Raw genomic sequence first — 21,284 nt, forward strand, 5'->3', positions numbered from 1 at the left:
CTCAGAGAATCCAGGCAGAGATAATTGGGAGGAAATGTGGAACATCCACGTACTTATGATCTCTCTATGTAGTCTTCAGTTGTTTTATTTTTTTTAATTTAAGTTTACTCATTTATTTTGAGAGAAAGAGAACATGAGCAGGGGAGGGACAGAGAGAGAGGGAGAGAGACGGAATCCCAAGCAGGCTCCGCACTGTCAGCGCAGAGCCCAGCGAGGGGCTCAGACTCATGAACTGCGAGATCATGACTTGAGCCGAAACCAAGAGGCAGACACCCAACCGACTGAACCACCCAGGTGCCCCAACCTTCAGTTATTTTAGAAACTGGCATCGCTTCTCGGCCTTTTGGCTAAGATCAAGTGCAGTTATTTTAGAAACTGGGAAATTGCCTACGTATCACTGACTCCAGAATGTTCAGTGCCTCACCCTGTGTGTGTGCACGTATGTGTGTGTGTGTGTGCACGCACGTGTGCGTGCATGTGTGTGTGTGTGTGTGTGTGGTGTGGAATAATTATCTAGCCCTGCTTGGCCTTGATAACATAGAAAAATAATTCTGTCAATAGTATTTTATTGAAACCATGCAATAATCAAATGTGATTTGTTATTTCTATTACCTACATTTTTCATTAAAAAAAAAAAAACGACTTGCCTGAAGTCATGTAGTTACTACGAAGCAGAGATGGGACTGAAGCCAGGTGTACTGATTTCACATCTAGTGGTTGCTCAGTGATATGAGATCTAGTTTCAAACACTTCCCCAACAGGTGTCAGTGCCCTGCTACTCCAAGTGTGGTCCGCAGACCGGCACCAGGAACATCTCCTGGGCGCTTGCTCCCAGGGCGGACCATCAGTCCTCATCCCAGACCTATGAAGTCCGAATCTGCATTTTAACAAGACCCCTCTCGGCAATTCCTGTGCACCTTGCATTCAGGGAAGCAATGCTTTTGCGCAGTGCTGTCCAATATATATTACAATGCAATGCTGAGTTTTCTTACAGACATTCAAAAGGTAAACAAACAAACAAACAAACAAAACAACAAGTAAAATTACACGTGGAGGGCTGTTAAAACACAGATGGCTGAGTGGCCACATCTGGAGTTGCTGGTTCAGTAGATCTGTATTTATATTTCTAACAAATTCCCGGGTCACGCTGCTGCAGTTGGTCCCGGGACCACACTAAGAGAATTGTCGCCTCACCTGAGAAATCATCAGGTTCTGGACTAAAAGGAGAAACATAAGGAGGACTCAGGAATGTGGGAGGGGAAAAAAAAATCAGAACCAGAAGAAAGAACATAGATTTTCTATGTAGGATGGTCTCTGGGGCCCGGATGCAGTTGTTGTCCACAGCAAGGCAAATCGGTATGCAGGTTTGACCTCGCGTGTATAATAATAAGTAAAATAATAAGTAAAATAACCATTTGCTAAGAGTGTGTGTCTGTGTCTAGACCCACTGACCGCAGTTTTCACTGTTAATACTACAGATTTGCTCCAGAGGGGGCGACCAGACATCCGTGAGCCCGTCGTGTGTTCCACTTCCCTCCTGTTCCACTGAGAAGCCCCCTGACAGCTCTCCCTGCTTCTGGGCTTGCCCACCCCCAAGTTATTCCGCACACTGCAGCCAGAAAGATATTTGATGCACTTCACGGCACTCTTCGCCCATTCTGCAGTCACATATGACACTGCCCTCCCTGCAGCTGGCCTCTTCCTCCTGTTTGAGCAAGAAACCAATAAGCTCTTTTCTGACTCTGAGCCCTCCCTGGGATGGTCCCTTTGCTCGGAATTCTCTTCCTCCTCTGATTTGTTGAGATGGCCATTTCTTCAGGTCTCAACTTAAATGCACTTCCTCTGAGAAGCTGACTGAACCGTCCTCTGGAAAGTAGCATTTCCATCCACCAGGCTTCTTATAGCAAGGGATCATTTTCTTTACACTTATACCATAATTATTTGTGCATTTACGGCTTCATATCGGTCCCCCAAATGGTCTATCAGCAACAAGAGGAAAGAAACCTTGTATCTGTTCATTTCTGTATTTATTATAACTTAGCCTGGTGCCCAGAACAGGGGTGGACCCTCATGTGTCCGTTGGTTGGATGGAGAATTCTGTCATGTTAATAAATTACAGGGACACTGACAACAGAAGAGATGATCTTGAATATATTTTTTTCTTTTGAGAGATATACAGAGTGCAATCAGGAAAGGGGCAGAGAGAGGGAGACACAGAATCTGAAGCAGGCTCCAGGCTGTGAGCTGTCAGCACAGAGCCTGATGCGGGGCTTGAACTCACGAACGGTGAGAGCATGACCTGAGCCGAAGTCAGACGCTTAGCCGACTGAGCCACCCAGGCGCCCCACCTTGAACATGTTTTTTAATCGCTCAAAGCCGTCGGGGAGCTACTGTTTCTCCCAACCAGATTAACGTTAACATAACCATATTGACAATTTCAGAAATTGTCCAAGAAAACAGACAAACGGGCCAGGCCAGACTGGCTGGCTTCTGAAAGGCAAAGTCAAGAAGAAAATGTATCAGTTATTCACAGCAAAATATTTGTCAGGAGTGGCAGTCTGGTGGCAGAGAAGACAATTATCATTTTCTTTACTGGGCCAACAGGTAGACCCTGAGAGCCATTTTAAATTAAATGGAATCCAGCATGGCTGCTGACTGCAGAATTTCATTTTTAGGTTTTCGTTACCATCTCTGGGATGTATCCTGTTTCCTTTTATATTCAGACCGTAGCTATCGATTCCCCGTATCTTTGTTCCTTCCCTGTCTGGGTGCAGACAATATACAATCTCAGGAAGGAGTGATCGCCTCCCACCCAGAGGGGTGTTGCCCGAGAAATCCCATGGGCAGCTCCGCGTGGTCTCCCCTTTCGGTGTTGCTCCTTCAGGCTGGGCTGCGGAGCATCGGTTGGGGGCTTCATTGCCTGTGCCAGAGGTTCTAATAAATCAGGCAGAATCCCGCAGAGGGGCCCCACTGATTCAGGCATTTAGACGAGAGCAGACCAGAACCAGAGCTAAACCATTCTTCATCCTGCCTGGCATTTCCTTTCTCTTGGAGGTGCCTTTGTTGTGCCGGACTGAAACCAAGTCCCGGAGCTATTGTGCGCTGACTCCTGTGTGTGTGTGTGTGTGTGTGTGTGTGTGTGTGTGTGTGTTTTGGGGAAGGGGACGCACATGCTCATATGCCTTTTCTCCCTCCTTTCTTCTTTTATTATCATTAATAATGAAATATTGAGACCAGGCTGCTAATGAGCCTAAACTCCCTCCTGTTAGTTTATTTTTCGCCTTCAGACTGTCACTTCAGAGTAAATTACTTCTCTCTGCATCTTGTTCCAGTAATATTACACCAGCACGACCCTCCCCCTCCCACCCCGGCTCTAATTTCAGGGTTATTCCCTTTCTCTCACGGCAGTTTGCTAGAGCAAGGGAGGTTGCCCCATCTATCATGCTTAAACCTGTGCAACGTGCCCCGCCACCCCCCTGCCCTGCGATGGAGACATCATTCTCCTGGCTCTGGGTCGAGTCGGGTTTTAAATACTTACACAGTGCACGCAGATATCACCTATAAAGAAGTAAGTAAATAAATAATATATACCCATCCCTGTGTGCTGTTCCTTGAGGTCTACGGAGGAAGATTTAGAGACTGCGAGGCAGAGCGAGACCCGTTTGGGAAGGAGGGGGCCAAAGAGGCGGGCGCGCTGCAGTCCCGCTGTCCGCCGCCACCGCCGTCTGCTCGGCTCTGGCTCCCGTTCATTTCATGGCACGCTAAGCATTTCCTTGTCAACTGGGAGATGTCAGGATGTGAAAACAACCAACATTAAGTAGACATTCTGTGCCAGCACAACAGCGAGTGTCTCCAATATGCTTTTGTCTCCTGTTCAAAGATGCTAAACTGGTCTTCAAACAGCCACCGCGTCTCCGTTTCTTCTTTCTTCGCCAGTGCTCTGCTACTGGGGACTTCACAAAGGACTGGAAACCCGGGGGCTTTCTCTCCGTTGCATTTCCTCCCTGGTTCCTTCCTTTCTTCCTCGTCTTCCTGCTGGTCAGAAACACGGGCCCCCAAGCCTTATCGCAGCCCTGCCATTGACTAACGCGATCTCGGGGAACTAACCTCTCCGTGTCTGTGTCCTCACCTATGGAGCGGTGACAAATAACAGTATTTGCTTCACAATTATGTTTTGAGGACTGCATGAATTAACACATGCGACGTGCCTAGGACAACGCCTACTCACCCTTTACAAGCGCTCAACCCGTCGTTTTCTTCCTCGTCCTTTTCTTCTGCCTTTTCTCCTGTTTTATCACCCACTTGCCTTTTTTTTTTTTTTTTTTTTTTTTTTTTACCACTGGCAGTTCTGACCCCAGAGAATTAGCTTTACTTCACTCATTACTCACCCATCTGTTGTGTACAGAACTGAACATCGTCCCACGGTTGTGGCTGGTAGTCACAGACAGTGCTAGGTAGAACCCTCAGGGCCAGAGGCAAGAAGAAAACTCAGTAATGCTGTTGCCGTCTTTATTTGTATTTTTTGATATTTGGATTTTTTTTTTTGTTTTGGCTTTAAGTTTGGCTTTTGAAAATGGCGCATGAAAACATCCTTTATCCTGATGGTTGAGCTTTTTGGCAACGCTTGAATTTCTGCCCAAGGCAAGTGCATCATGGCCTTCACCTGCCTTGCCACAGGTGAAGCCGCAGAAATCCACTGTCTTTTACTTGCCCGATCTTTTCTCATGTGGACCCGCGTATCAGTACATACCTTCTCGACAAACGGCCACCCACCTGGTATTGGGCTTTGCAGGGGAAGGGAAGGGAGAGTCGTTTTTAACCCAGAGAGGAAAATCTCTTTGGCCTCAGCAGGCAACAAAGGCGGGCAGGGGAACACATTTGAGATCCATGTGACCTCAAGGTTAGGCCTTCAAATCTCCCCAGCTGATCCATGAAATCTGGTCTTGCCTCCCTTGATGGGACTCGAAGAGGGGCCAGACTGGAGGCGGGGCTATTTATGAACCTGACACTCCGGGTGCAAGATGGCTCAGCTGGCGGGGTCAGACAGCAGAATTCAGATGGCGTAGCTTTTCCTCTCTCATTTTCATCCAAGTGGCTAAGACTCAGCCCCCGGGGTTAAGCATTTTTATGGGGGTCTTCTGCTGTGCCCCATGATAAAGTAGGACCTGCACAGAATTTATCCTTTACAGTTCTTTTGATTTAAGAATGAAAGGGCAGCTGCTGGGCAAATGAGAGGTGGACCGGGCAAGCTTCTAAACTCCCTTGCTAATAGAACCACCTACCGCAGCGCTGAACCCACCACCTTCCTTGAGCCTTCAGGATACTGTTTGAAAATTACGCAAAACTTTTCTAAGCTTTGAGGTTACAGGGGAGTCTCAGCCCCTTTAAATATGCCCTAGAAGAAGCTACTCTTTACTAAATGTTGAGACTCTTCTATGTCTTCCAATTCCAGACGAATCTTCTACCGAACCTTGCCCTAACCAGGTAATGGACAAGCTCGGGATCATACAAGTTGCTAGACAAATCTGATGTCCTTTAATCTGATACAAGTCTTTTTTTTTTTTTCTTTAAGTAGGTTTTAGCTTAAAGCAGAGCATCAGTAATGTCTTTGTTCCAATTTGGGTTTTTTTTTTGTTTTGTTTTGTTTTGTTATTTGCAAATATGCCTGAAGAGTATATATCAACAGTTCAGATTTTGGACCATTGAGCCATTTACCTTTGTGACCATGTTTCAAACTCCACCCTGGTCCTGAAACCTCCAGAACAGAGGTGATCTCAAACTTCAGCGTGCATCAGAACCACAAGGAGGGCGTCATGAAAATGCTGGCTCCACCTACAGAGAATCTGACTCGGTAGATCTGGGGTGGGACCCAAGAGTTTGCATTTCTCATGTGTTCCCGGGTAATGTTAATGCTGCTGGTTTGGAAACCATGCCTTGAAGACCACTGGTGTAGACTTTAGATGTTCATTAGGTCACGGTTTCAAGTCGCTGCTTTTAGTGGTCAGTTGAATTATCCTATGAATTCAGCGTAAAGAGAGCGAATGTCTCTCCCTTTTTATCAATCAGGGTCGTCTATCTTCTTACTAATACAGTTCCTTTTTTGGTGTTCTATTTTGGGTTGCTTCTGTCCTTCTGTAGCTTCTTGGAAGCTTTTCCATCCAGCTAGCATGCAGGGAAAGAGAGTAGGGGGGAGTGTATTGCTTCTGAAGCACTCTGGCCCAGGAGTGGCTTGTATCACTGGAAGGATGGAGGAGAATGCCCCCCAGAGGAAGAAGAAAGGTATTTCAGTGAATTTATAGCCTTCTCTGCTCCACCCCCCCAAGAACATCTGGGTGCTCCATTTTTGTTCGAGGTAAATCAGTCAACGGTCTCAGTTTTCCACTTTAAAAACACTGTATCAGACGCTGGTAGTTATGCCCTAGGTTGCTTCCCTAGTTATTTGACGACTTGACATAAAGTGCCACTTGTTCCTAGACAGAGTGTTCCCTCTCTGTAGTGGGGTTTGAGGAAGGATGCCACTAGATAGGTGAAGATGCTGATTCCTCTTTAGAGACCCGCGATTCCCTTCTAGAAGAGCTTCTAGACAATAAAAAGCATTTTGACACTCTCCCTTCTATTTTAGATGCCCCTGATTTCTCATACTATTTTGTTAGTGGAAGAGAACGGGGGTGGATAGGAAGTGGAAGGAAGAAAAGAGTAAAACTTTCCATGTTTCTTTCTGCCCACCTGACTCCTGTATTTCAGTTGCATATGGTCTGCGTGAGAACATGAGAAAGAACGTCTGACCAGACATCAATTTTTGTTGCCATCAGGATTCTGACAAATTGAATGATGCATACCTCTGTATGTAGGCAGAGATCCTTAAAATAGCCTGGAAATCATGACTTGCATGCAGGCATATCGTTATATATGACGAAGCAATGTCATTGTATGTTGAGCAAGGTGAAAAAGAAGTCTCTCACATTGAAACCAGTTTCTCTCCCACCCTCCTGGAGTTTACAGGCAGAGAATGAATTGCTGTGGAGTCTATTCTGGATGCCGGCACCTCTGCCCACATCCTCATTTATACACTCCTCCTCGTTCCTTCTAGGGGTATCTATTTTCTATAGAAAAAGTCTAACTCGTTGGAAATAGCTCCTCAATAGAGTTTCATGTCCCATCTCGACCCTCAGGACAGTGAGCCGATGTACTAAAATCACTTCGGAATAACAATAAATTATTAAATACATATATATAACATCCAGCTACCTATCCTTATATTTTTCACAGTAACGTTGTATACATTTTCTTCTTTCGCCCTATTTAGAATCTTATAAAAATACATAGGGTGGGTGCAACACGTCCCCAATTTGCAGCTGGGAAAAGTGATATGCAAAGGGGTCAGATCACTTGCCTAAGGTCACCAAATGAACTAGGAGATGGAACCAGGTCTAACACTGAGACACCTATACTTAAAGGAATATTGGACTCAGATACATGTGAATATAGCCCCTGCCCCTCATGTTAGTGACCCCTTCTCCGCTTCCTTCCCACTACCTACCCATGAAGAATGGCATGTCACATCTGTGAAGCAATTTTGTGCATAACTTATAATAAGATTTAGGCCAAATAAGTCCTTTTGATGACGTAAATTCTCAATATGTTCAGCCATTAGCTCCAGGAAATTCTAACATAATACAAACACATTTTATTTATTTATTTATTTGCTTATTTAGTATTTGTGATAGAGAGAGTATGAACAGGCAGAGGAGAGAGGGGCAGAGGGAGACACGGAGAGAATCTTAAGCATGCTCCACACTCAGCACAGAGCCCGACATGGGGCTCAATCCCCCGACCTTGGGATCGTGACCCTTGCTGGAATTAAGAGTGGGATGCTTAACAGACTGAGGCACCCAGGCGCCCCAATACAAGCACATTTAGACATCAAATTATTTAGCTGCATTGAGAGTGATAAGGTCAGGCTATTACAGGCATAGCTTAAGCAAGCAAATGCTCAAACACTTGCTCTCAGCCTGTCTGTATTTTGAAGAAAGAAAATATAACCCCAAATGTTCATGCATGTTTCCGCCTTCTCCTCCTCCCACTTTGTTGCCAGGTAATAAGTATCCAGGTAAGCCAAGTCCGATTTATCACAGGAGTTTGTAATGGCTTCGATGACCTGGTGCCTCAGTAACATTTTATTTTTCCAAAAAATTACCTGATAACCACGATTGACGGGACCCATTCCACCATTTTCAAAGCCAACTTCCAGCTCTCCTTCCTACATTATCCAATACACAGAGACATCTTTAAGTGTGATGTCAGCGTGCAAACTGAGTCTACATTCTTTAAAAAAGTATTTATTAATAGATCTTCATAACCTATCAGCATACGTAAAATGACATAAAGAAAAGCAAAAGCAAAAACAGAGCGTTTCTTTATTCCCTTCACTTTCCCCAGGGCTCTTTTCTATCTGTTTTTGCCAAGCTCTTTCTCAAATTGTTTTTGTATTATAACCAAATGGTAGCTGATCGGAGGCATCAGGGAACATGTCGTGGCATTTTCTGCGCATTCCCCTCTCTCCAGCTTGGCTTTAAATGCCCTCGTGGCACTGACTAACAATTTGGGCTTCATCCAGAGCACTGAGCCTTGCCGGCATTATGATTACATTTTTTTTTTTTTTTTTTGCATAGTCGATGTTGCTACATTAAACTCCAGATGCTTTCTCACAAGTCACTAAATTAACATCACATACATTTTTGGCCCATTAACGTTACACTAAGATCACAGTAGGATTATCACCCAGCAAGGTGATTTTGTGCGTGTCTTCTGCTCTCAGCATCCTTTCGACATTCACTTCTTTAAAATTAGGTCAGGGAAAATGAGGCTAGAGACCTACCGAAGACCCATGCCTGAAACATCACAGGAAACTCTGTCCCTGTCAAGAGAAAAACATCTTCACCTTCTGTCTGTCAGCAGATTGACATGTTTTATGAAGTGCAAGTGACAGCCTTTAATGTAAGTACCGGCAAAATTACTGTTGGATGGCTTTTTTAGGAAACGAATATACTTTATGACATGAAATATATTAAAACGTCAGTGTTTTAACCAATGTTGATAAAAATATATTACAGTCATTTATTGAGTTTGTAAAGCATGTTATGGGCTAACAAGATAAAAGATGTTTTGCAAATAACGTTGCTATTATTTAGAATGTGCATCTGCTCTTTGAGTTTACTCAGTATAGGTAGGTGGCATGCTGGACCCCTTTTCAACAAAATAGCACTTCATTTGGGAAGAGAAATAAATTGCTCTCAACAATAGTCGGCACTCATTTAAGCAAGCTCATTTGTACTGCCGCACGAGTACTTTTGTGCAAAGGCTTGTACGCCCTGCACTATTTTGGTATCTGTCTGAAAAACTGGGTCACAAATCCAGCATTGCAACTGACTGTCACCCTGCAATTGTCTATGTACTTAACCATAGACCCTCATTAGACTCTTAGCTCCATGGAACAGACTCGATGCACTGTTTTTCTTTGTGTGCCCTCTGCCTGGCTCAGGACAGGACACACAGGCAATGGATAAATGTTTGTTGAAGAGGTAAAGGAAGCAATGAATGAATGGAGCATAACCCAGGTCCGTTGACCTATCCTGTAATCACAAACTTGCGCAAGTTGGGTACACACACTGTCTATTTTAAACGATCAAAAAACATTTTTTTTTAATGTTTATTTATTTTTGAGAGAGACAGAGACAGAATGTGAGTGGGTTAGGGGCAGAGGGGGAGGGAGACACAAAATCCGAAGCAGGCTCCAGGCTCTGAGTGGTCAGCGCAGAGCCTGACGCGGGGCTCGAACTCACGGACTGCGAGGTCATGACCTGAGCCGAAGCCGGGACGCTCAACTGACCGAGCCACCCAGGCGCCCCTACTTTAAATGATTTTTAAAATGTTTTTCATTTTTTTGGAGAGAGAGAAAGAGAAAGAGCATGAGTGGGGGAGGGGCAGAGAAAGAATCCCAAGCACAGAGCCCAATGTAGGACTTGATCCCACAAGCCATGAGATCGTGACCTGAACTGAAATCAAGAGTCGGATGCTTAACCCACCGAGCCATCCGAGCGCCCCTACACAGTGTCTACTGTAAAGAATGGCTTGGGGCGCCTGGGTGGCTCAGTCGGTTGAGCGTCCAACTTCGGCTCAGGTCACGATCTCGCGGTCCGTGAGTTCAAGCCCCGCGTCGGGCTCTAGGCTGATGGCTCAGAGCCTGGAGCCTGTTTCCGATTCTGTGTCTCCCTCTCTCTGCCCCTCCCCCGTTCGTGCTCTGTCTCTCTCTGTCTCAAAAATAAAACGTTAAAAAAAAAAAAATGAAAAAAAAAAGAAAAAAAAAGAATGGCTTTTCCAGTTCTGTAGGCCTTAAAAAAGCAGACAGTTTTAAGTAGCAATTATTACCTGGAGAGGTACAGTTTCAGATATTTAGGCTTATTAGCAAAGGACGTCTTTGTTGAGAGGGGAGCCCTGAATTCAGGCTGCGATCCCAGATTTTCTCTTTTAGGGGAGACGGAATTACTAAGTGCAAGGAACTTCATGTTGTACAAGTCAGGGGAGGAGATCCGTCCGGCTAATTGGGCTTCAGATGTCAATAGCTTTTCTCCTAAAAATCTGCGATATTCTTTTCTGCACGACTGTCACAGAGAGGGGAAGATCCCGGGTGAAAGAGGTATCGTGTTTTGTCTTTTAAAGCAATTTCATTTCACTCACCACCAGGCTACTGCCTTTCTCCTTGCGTTCTCAGCTTCTTCACACTTCTGGAAACCACAGGTCCCTCCCCAAGCCCCATGCCACTTCAATTGTGAGGCCAGTGAGACACGATTTAGGCGTGCAAGATATTTTACTTTGCTGAACACACTCAGTTCAAGGAGGAGGAAGTGAAAATGGTGTTGAAGGAGCCAAAGCAGCAAACTGCCGTGGGGGGGGGGTGGGGGGGAAAAGTGGGGTGCTAAGACTCAGCCCAGGCTTAATGCGGGTGCCGTCATCTACACGGTTCAAAATGCGGTTCATTTGGAAGCACATTCACATTTTCAAAAATTATAAAGAAAGACAATCATTGTTACAAAATAATCCCACTCCTGAGATAAGGCCACCGTTTACACTTTAGATTTCTCTCCATTATATATATCATATATACCCGCATATAGGTCATGTATGCACTCAGAGGTACCTAACTATGTAAATGTTTTATACACTTTGTACCCTACTGTTTTCACTGGAGGAATAACAAAGACTGGGATGAGGTTGAAACAAATTTATCCAGTGGTAGGAAGGTTAACCATTGCCATCTTAGAGTGAAATCGCAATAACATGCCGCAGAACGAAGGAGCTTAGAGATCGTTCGCTCGAACCTCGCTCCTCTTTCCCGCTCCAAGCCTAGGACAAGAATCCATGGGCCAACATCACCTGTCCGTCTGCTCTCTGGCATGCTCCTCCTGTACACACAGCCGGACAGGAGGAAACCAGTCTGCTCCTCTAGGCACAGCCAGACGGCAGTGCAGGGCAGGAGGAAAGCACGGGTTCCAGAGTCCCATTCAAATCCCAATGCCCACTTACTGAATTTGCAACATGGAGCGACATCCTCAACCTCTCCCTCTTCGCTACAGCACAGATAACAAGAGTGCCCATCTCTCAGGATTCTTGTGGTAATTAAATGAGCAAATACATAAACAAACAAACAAAAAAACCAAGACACCCAGAACAGAGCCCGGCAGTTAATATGTCCGCAGTAAATGTTATCTCTTATCATTATTCCTTCACGTACTGTCCATATCCGGGAGAAAACACGTTTACAAGTCCACAGTTAATTTGAATTCAATTTAGACACTCCCTCAAAAGACTTAATGTAATGATCAGCAAAGTGAGTTTGCAACCAATCCATCGATCGGGGAAAAAAAAAAGGATAATCAAATATATTACTGGATTAGGTCTTACAGGGTTATAAAAGAAATATACAATCTGGCTTACAGATTTCTGTAAACAGAAATGAAGCAATCTTGATAAAGAAGACAGTATCTATGCATAAAATTGCGTATTATTCATTTTGAGTATGGCTCTTAGCGCGCATCTATGACAACGTCCCCATTTTACAAAGGCAGAAACTGAGACCCAGAGAAGTTACATAGCTTGCTTGAGCTTGTCAGTACAGAGGGACCGGAACTAGAATTTCAGCAGGTGGAATTTCAATTGGTCGTCAAGGGAAAGATTTGGAAAGGACGCCGGAAGGACGAAGAGCCAGCTGGGTGCAGAGGAAACAAGGCAGGGCCTCCGGGGGAGGGATGGACAGCGTGGGTTCGGAGCGTGGGGAGGAGACCGGCTTCCCCGTACGTGGAGAGACTTGTTGCTCATATGTTTCTAGCTTTTGCACCAAGATCCTTGGCATCTGACCAAGAGCCTTTCATCCTAAAGTAGAAGGAAAGGCAGTGGTGTCCACTCAGCTCACGGTGCAAGGTTGAATAACACTGTTCTTTCCCCATCACTTGGAGTAAATCTCTCAAACCCTCCTCTGATCATCCATCCGATAGACCTAAGAATAGGGTCTTGCTCATAGGTTGTCACACAAACAAATAAGAGAATACACGCACTTATGCTTTGGAAACCGTAGCGGGCTAAAATGTTGGCTCATGAAGTTTCCTCAGCTTTCCCTTTGCCATCAGGGACCAGCAATCCAAGCGAACTCTTAGCAATTCACCTGCTCTCCTAGGGTCGCGAATGCAGCTGGGGCCCAATGATCGAACAGCCGCACCACGCAATTGAGAACATTTTTTAGAGACCACAGCGCAGGCCGTGAGCTGCGCGGGCATTGCAGTGACTGATTAAAAAATACACGATGAAATATTGCAGCTATCAATAATTCCTGCACATGACTGACTTCTAATGAAAGGATAAAGTTTCCGAGGGAGAGAGAAGAAATGAAGAAAAGGTTGTTTTTTTTTTTTTTTTATCAATTTCAGAGGAACACTTTGATATAACCCTGAAAAAAAAAAAAAAAAAACGTTTCCTGGTGAAATATTTTCTTTTATTGCCCTCCATCACACAGTGTTTGTTTAATTTCCCCTTTTCAGCAGGTATATATTTCAGTTTTTAATTTAAAAAAGAAAAAAAAAAACAACATCGTTTTTTCTCATTGGTTTCCTCGCATCATTTCATTTCCTATTTGCTAGGCTTCTCCTCGGAATTTTTTTGTGGCCCGGGATGAGGAATCTCATCCGCTATTTTATTCTCCGAAACTTTTGTCTGAAAAGCAGAATATGACCACAAGCGATTGAATTTCACTAGACTTCGTTTCCGTATCTGCCCCCAAAGCAATATGTCATTTCTGGTTCTACCGCCAGCGCTTAGAAGCATCATGCCACCTCCATCGACATGGCCCTCTGAAATATTGGCATAAAAATATTATTAAAAATAAAGCACGTGCAGCATAATTAGCAGGTGTCCTAGACCACGTGGTAGAGGGCTTTGTGAGGCTGTGAGAAGCTGCAGCCTCTCTAGCCAGGGGGTGGATACGGCAGCACCAGAGTCACCCAGTACAGTGACCTGTGCCTCCTTCCCCCCCTCCTCTTTCCTTCTGCTTTCCGTCATCCACTCGGCCCTTCACATGTTAGTCTCCCTCCTCGTCCTCCCGCACAACTGAGGCTTGGCTAGTCCTCCTGTGCTCCCTGGGTCTGGCTAAAAAAAAAAAAAGAAGAAGAAGAAGAAAGAAAGAAAATAGGAAAGAGACAAGTGCAGGAATGTGAGTCTGAGGCATGACCTTCTTCCCAGGCTTCAAAATGACATCTCTTGCCTAGGTCTTGTGAGTCTGGCCGAGATCGGGACATCCAGATATGTAGGGCACCAGGTATTAACCAAACTCTGAGGTGAAGGACACGGTCCTGGCAACTGCCACGTCTGCCCCAAATGCCTGACACCAACTGCAAGTTTGGGAGTTTTCCAGAATCACCCCACCTGGATGTTCTACAATCCAGTTCAGTTCTGAAACTAACCATAGCAGTGCAGACCCCACAGGTTAAGGGCTCAATCCCACAAGACTGCACCCTTATCAGATGCCAATCACAGCTGGTGCCCCCCCCCCCCCAGGTTACCCACAACTTCCCTGTGACTTGGCTACAAATCAGAGGTTCCCATGGCCCCATGCTTAGGTTCAATCATTTGCCAGAGCAGCTGTCAGAACTCAGGAAAACAGTTTACTTATTATTGCCACTTTATGACAAGGCATGTGTTAAAGGCTACAGATGACTTCTCAGATGAAGAGATCCATAGTGTGAGATCTGGAAGCGTTCTCAGTGCAGGAACTTCTGTCCCTTTGGAGCTGGATACACCATCCTTCTGGCCAGAAGATGTGCTCGTCAACCCAGAGACTCTCCGAACTCTGTAGTTCAGGGATTTTTATGGAGGATTCATCACATAACCATGATTGATTACTATCTCACTTTCCAACCTCTCTCCTGTCTCTAGAGAACGAAAGGTAGGACTGAAAATTCCAAGCTTCTCTTCACGGGTTGGCCTTTGTGGTGACCAGCCCTCATCTAGAAGCCACAAGGAGTCACCTCATTAGAAGAAAAGATGCTCCTGTCACCTAGGAAATTCCAAGGGATTAGGAGCCCCATGTCAGGAACTGGGGTCAAAGGCAAAATATTGGCACGAACCAGAGGCAGAGACATTTTATATATATTTCTTATTATCTCTCACACGCTCAGGCTCAACAACTCATTAGGAAGTCTTGCAGAACTCAATAAAAATGGGTGCACCCACAATCATATTTATTACAGGGAAAGGATGCAAATTGGGACCAGTGAAAGGAAGACACTCATAGGACAGAGACAAGGAGGGTTCCAAACCCAAATCTTTCATCATCCTGCAATGCGTCACCTGTGACGCTTAGTCAAGCTTGATATGCGGGGTTCGTATTGAGGCTTCGTTACATAGTCATGATTGCTTGATTGCCTATGATTGAACTCAGTCTCTGTGTCAGCTGATACCTCAAGACCAAAAGCAGTCCACCCTCTAATGATACGGTCGGCCTTTCTGGCATTTGCCAGTCTCCACCCTAAGATTATCAAATGTGGTCCCCCCCCCACCGACCCTGAGTCATGTTGTGGGATAAACCAGCAAGTAGGGTCCTAGGGGGCCCACCATGAAGAACAAGCATTCTCGTGTAGAGCCAAGGACAAAGGCCAGATGTCTATTTTGGTAGGGCCAAGTTCTTTACTCCTCCAGGGCTAACAGTGGAAAAGCCACGGGAGCCACATGGGTGTCTACCTGCCTTATTGAATAACTTCCAGCCCCTTAGCCCACTCCTTATCCTCTTTAAAGGGTCAAGTTTATTCTAGGTAGAGTATTGATACAGAACTGTTGCTTTTACTCAGTATGTATTTATTTAAGACAATATTAAAATCCTTATGAAGTCCCACAACTGACGTGTTCTGGCACATTAGATTCGTTTTAGCTCGTATTTAATGGTGCTTTCCATCTCATAAGCCCTGTATTTAATGTTCTGAAAGGAATTCACATTTCCTTCAGTTTCCTGCTTTTGAGGACGGTGTTTGCCACCACAAAGTGAGTCACTGGTAGCTCTTTCTGTTGACAGGGGGAGGGCTTGTCCAGATCCAACACAGGTGCTTTCCAAACAAAACATTTTAGTGAATGACAGTTCTTTTCTACAGTGCTCCGTGTGATTTGAAAAGTAGAAGAAATTGCTCTAAGTTTCGTAATGTAACATTTTATTTGGGTCTGTCTTGCCAGTGCTTTCAATATCTTAAAAGTGGCCTGAAAGAGATTTAAAACATTTCTACCCATTACGGGCAACAGGAGAGAAATCCATTGTGAATGGAGATGCTAAGTCCAAATGTTTTGTCTGTAACACGGCTCTTGTTGTCTCCAAAGTGGTTTCTCTGTTAAGAGGAGGTTGTAATGGGCATCCACGCATAACCATTTGCATCTTCGAACACATCAATGGCTCACATATTCGCAGGTGGTGATAGACTGATTCGTGCGTGTCTGCGCAATTTGGCGCGTTCGGCCGCGTGCTTGAGGAGGTGGGTGTATTTCACAGAAGCAGGTTGGGCAATAAATTTTGAAACTTCATCCTCGTCTTTGGATAGAGTAATAAAAGTTTGTAGGCTTAAGAAAGCAATATTCCCTGGAACCGCAGTACACGGGGACGATGAAACTCAGCTGAAACGTACGGTAATCTCCAAGGCCTACCCAAGCTCAAGAGGTGCAAAGTAACAGCCATAAAGCAAAATTTAACACCTGCCTCACTAAAAGTCATTTTCGGCCTCTGACCGATTTCACACAGCATTAGGAAATATGACTAATGCCAAGGCCTGACTCCCTGGGGGAGCTTACGAAGGAGCGTGTCAGGAAGAAAAGTGATGGCTCGTTGTTACCTGAAGCAATGAGAGGTCAGCGCTGGTATCACAGGGTCCCAAAGTCTCCCCAACAGGAGCTCGCTTGCCCTTCTCTTAGATCCTATCTGCTTTACAAAATAAGAATTGCAGCCATCGGTAGGAACTTGGGACCTCCGCAGGTCAGGAGGGCTCCACGACATAGATCGAGAATCTTCCTTTCGGTGGAGTTTGGTTTAGGATGTAAGAAAGTCGACTCTTTCCCGTGACATAATGCTGGCGTGGTGCAATTTACTGCCGCTGAGGACATCCCCATACGACAGGCGAAGAGAGGCAAACCAACACTCACATTAACCAAGCCCACATCGCTATCCAAAGAATCTGAGAAGCACATCTAGGCAAACTCGGGCACTCGTGCCCACACTTCTCCCAAAGCTCCTTACCCAAAGGCTGGAAGAGTTAATTAGATTTTAGTCTTTTTCTGGCTCAGTCAGATATTATGCTGGGTTCTGGCACTCGGGGTCCCCTGCTTTTTTTTTTGTTTGTTTTTTAATTCTGTTTTTATTTTCCAGACATAAGCTTTCAGATACAGAATTTGTTCTGTGTCCAGCTTGACTATCTCTTTCGGTTCCCGCACCATCGATTAGCCCCACCTTTGATGATGGTAGACATGGTCGCACATGACTATCAGCTTTGGTTAATGTCCTTGCCTTATCGTAGGATCATTGCCGTGACAGGAACGTCAGCGATGGGTGATTTCCACTGAACAATGACTTCTCGACTGTGGCTATGCAGGCAGAGCAAAGACGAAAGATGAGCAATTATCCAGTGGATGTGATCCATGCTGACAGCCGATCTGGATAATTCAAATAGAAACAACTTCCTTTGCCTCCCTGGCAGGTTTGGGGCTTGATTTAGTGAGATCGTTGTTTAACTTTCTTTGCCTGTGGAAATGCAGTACATGTGTTTGCTGGTTAAGTGAGGGTTTGGGGGTTATAACCACAGCATCTGTTAATTTGACATTCAGGTTTCACTCTGGTTTGGAAGCCTTTGTGCCCCAAATTTAAAAGCGGCAATACGTGCCTAACTCCCAGCTGTCTGGAAACTCAGACTGCATATGCTTCTTGGTTTTCTAATCTGCCCAGAGAAATAAAACCATCACCTGAGCCAAAGAGTAGTTTGCCTAATTGGATTTTTTTTTTTTTTTAATTTGAGAGATACACAAAGTGTATTCTAATGTCGCAATTGTCTGAGTGACATTGTGAGCTGAGCCAGACCACTTACCTAGACTCGAAGATTTACATTTTGATGATGTTTTTCAAGTGCTGTTTTATCTAGAGGAAAAAAGAAATAATTTAAAGCAGCTGCAGAATTCCTTGTACATCTGCCGGAAGTCCTTCCTTCTGCCCCGGGCAGCACAGCATAATGGATAGGGCACGAGTTTTAGAGTCTATCTGACCCGGTTCACAGTCCCAGTTCCAAAACTCATCAGCTGTGTTATCTTGAGCAAGGTACCTAAAATTTTCAAGCATCAGTTGCCTTATTTATAAAACGGGGGTGACAATCATCCCGATAACTTCCAGCCGCGATGAGGATTGAAGGTGATTCATTCAGTAAGCATTTGCTGAGTGCCTACTGTGTGTCAGGCACTGTTATAGGCTCGGGGAAAGCAGCAGTGACCCAAAGAGCTGGTATCATAGCCTTTGTGGAACTGATAACCTAGGGGGAGGAGACAGACAAAACCAAGATTCACAAGAAAAATAAATAGGTGCGGTGGTGACGAGAGGTCTGGAAGAAACATAAAATATAGAACAGAACGTGAGTCGGGGGGAAAAAAGGTGGTATGCGGGAAGAGATGTCAGAGAAGCCTCCCTTAACATGGCGATGCCTGAAGAACGGAGAGGGCAGGTCATGGGGACGTTTGGGAGAAGAATGGTATGAGCTGAATTGTGTCCCCCCAAAAGATATGCTGAGGTCCTAGAGCTAAGTAACGCAAGACCATGACCTTATTTGGAAATAAGGTCTTCATCGAGGCAATCAAGTTGAAATGAGGTCATTAGGGTAGCCCTGATCGAGTACGACTGGGCAATATGGACCCACAGACCCACGAGGAGGGATGACCGTGTAAAGACACCGGAAGAAAATGGCATGTGACTGGACTGCTGCGTCCACAAGTCAGAGAATACAAAGGCTTGCTGGAAAGTGACGGAAGCACACTGCCGTGTCAGAGGGACCAGGGTGCTGCCAACGAAGCCTTGACGTTGGACTTCGAGCCCCCACGACTGTGAGGCAATTTGTTTCCGTTGCGTTAAGCCTCTCAGTTGTTGGCTCTCTGCCACAGCAGGCCTTGGGAAGGTGATGTAAAGAATGCCGGGGCTGAGGGATCAGCAAATACGATGGCCCCGAGTCAGCAGTACAGCAGACCACGTGGGCAACGGCAAAGAGGCCGGTGTGCTGGCGAGGTCTGAGCCAGGGAAGCAGCGGTGGAAAATGAGGTGATAGAAGCAAGGGGGTGCAGGCTGTGGGTGGTCCTTCAGACCACCCTCAGGCCTGTGTCTTTCCTCCGCATGGTAGGGAAAACCATCAGAGGGCTTTGAACCCAGAGGGAACATGACCTCACTCCCGTTATAAAATTATGCATGTAGGGGCGCCTGGGCGGCTCAGTCAGTTGCGCGTCCGACTTCGGCTCAGGTCACGATCTCGCGGTCCGTGAGTTCGAGCCCCGCGTCGGGCTCTGTGCTGACAGCTCGGAACCTGGAGCCTGCTTCGGATTCTGGGTCTCCCTCTCTCTCTCTGCCCCTCCCCTGCTCATGCTCTGTCTCTCTCTGTCTCAAAAATAAATTTAAAAAATTAAAAAAAAAAAATAGAATGATGTATGTAAAGTGCCTCCTGATTGTTTTTACTCCTCCAGCCCACTTCACTTCTGATAAATTCTTGTCGAGCGGTGGGTGGGGAAGGCAGGGTTTTCAGCATTTATTATTTATGCAGCTGCTCCTGTGCTATGTGCCGTTGAGAACTCGCACTCACGCTGATTGCCATCCTTCGGCGTTTACAGTGACAGCTTCTCTTTACCTGCACCCCCCAAATGCCATTTATCCGGGGCTGATGCACTCAACGGTGATCCATTTGGATATATCTGTTCGTTTTGTCTTGATTCTGCTTTGCTGCAGAAAGATAATGAGCCTCCACCGGTTCCCACACGGCTAGTTGACCATTCGCTGAGAAAGAAACAAAAGTTTCAGAAGGCAAAATCAAAGCACGGTCTCTGAAGGATCTTCCGTTGCTGGAGATGTCTGGCTTACCGTCGAGCGAGCGATTTGAAGGAGAAGCGCCGATAAAAAAGAAGGCCTAGCTTACAACGTAAAATGGCATAGTGGGGTTGACTGCAGGGGGTAGGGCAGGGTAATGAGGGCTGGGACGTGGCTTCATTCATTCAGTCTGTATTTACTGAACGCACGCTACATGTCAGTCACTGGATAAAAGCCCAGCGGTTAAAAAGCTAGCAAAATTGGGCCATCCACAGGATAATTCCCAGCGAGTATGAACAGAAACAAAACAACCCAGAGGAGGAGACATATTCAGTTCTGCTCTGGGATTGGAGAAAAACACGAGGCAGGAGGAACACAGAACCCGGACAACGTATGATAAGGGACCGGTAGTAAGTAGCTCAGGTCCGGCAGCCAGCAAGAGGGTTGTCAGAAAGAAGAAATGTCTAAAATTGAGATGGGGTATGCGACATGTGAGCAGAACATGCCGCAGGGAATTCTAGGAAGTGCTGGACAATCCAGAGGAACAGGTAGGACATACGGAAAATCCGCTCATCGCAGCAGAGCCCAGACAGGGTTGGGATTCAGGGGAGCCACTCTTCCATGGAAGCCTTGGATTGGGGGCGGGGTGGGCAAGTAGTGAGTTAAGCGACTCATAAGAACACGTAGGACATGGTCCTAAGGTGATGCGTATTCCGCTGGTTAACAGAGGAGCATTTCAACATGGAAACAGGATGGAGAGGCCATTAAAAATACATAAGCATGGGGGCGCCTGGGTGGCTCAGTTGGTTGAGCGTCCGACTTCGGCCCAGGTCATGATCTCGCGGGTCCGTGAGTTTGAGCCCCGCGTCGGGCTCGGTGCTGACAGCTCCGAGCCTGGAGCCTGTTTCCGATTCTGTGTCTCCCTCTCTCTCTGCCCCTCCCCCGTTCATGCTCTGTCTCTCTCTGTCTCAAAAATAAATAAACATTAAAAAAAATTAAAAAAAAAAAACATAAGCATGACATGGGCTCAGGTTTTGGAAACACAGCAGCTTCCCAGGTATGACGCTGCGGGGGAAAAGGTCAAGGCCAAACTTAAGAGTATGAAAGGTGGCGCGCGAAGGCCAGATGCACCCAAAGCCTGCAGGGGGAGTGAGTTTGCTCCCGAGCTGCGAAGAGCTTGCTTAGCTGTGAGGAGAACGAGGCTATGAGAACCCACGAGGCACTGAATCCGCATGAGACTTCTTGCCTCACCTGGCAATTGCTGGCTATGCCACACCATCCCCATGAAGGAGACACGAAAACTCTACCTATCACCATGGACCAGGACTGTTGGCCAGGAACCTCTGCCCCTGCCCCCACAAGCCACCTAATGTGGCAGATGCGTCACGTGAAGCAATTTCCTATCGTCCTAGTGAAACAGAGCGAGGACATCACAGAGGCTGCGATGGGCGGGACCTCGGACACAATTTATTGCTCGTGCTTCATTTCACATCAGAGATCTAGAAGTGTATTACTTGGATAAACATTTTGTTTTTCTTAAAGAAAAAAAAACCCAGCTGCACTTCTTGTCTGGTCCTGTGTCTTGATTTTAGATTTCTCTCTTCTTCAGACGACTGAGAGGAGAAAGAAGAGCCTTTTTGATATAATCACTATAATTTAAACG

The sequence above is a fragment of the Lynx canadensis genome, chromosome F1 (assembly GCF_007474595.2).
Source record: "Lynx canadensis isolate LIC74 chromosome F1, mLynCan4.pri.v2, whole genome shotgun sequence".
In the NCBI taxonomy this organism is placed as follows: Eukaryota; Metazoa; Chordata; class Mammalia; order Carnivora; family Felidae; genus Lynx; species Lynx canadensis.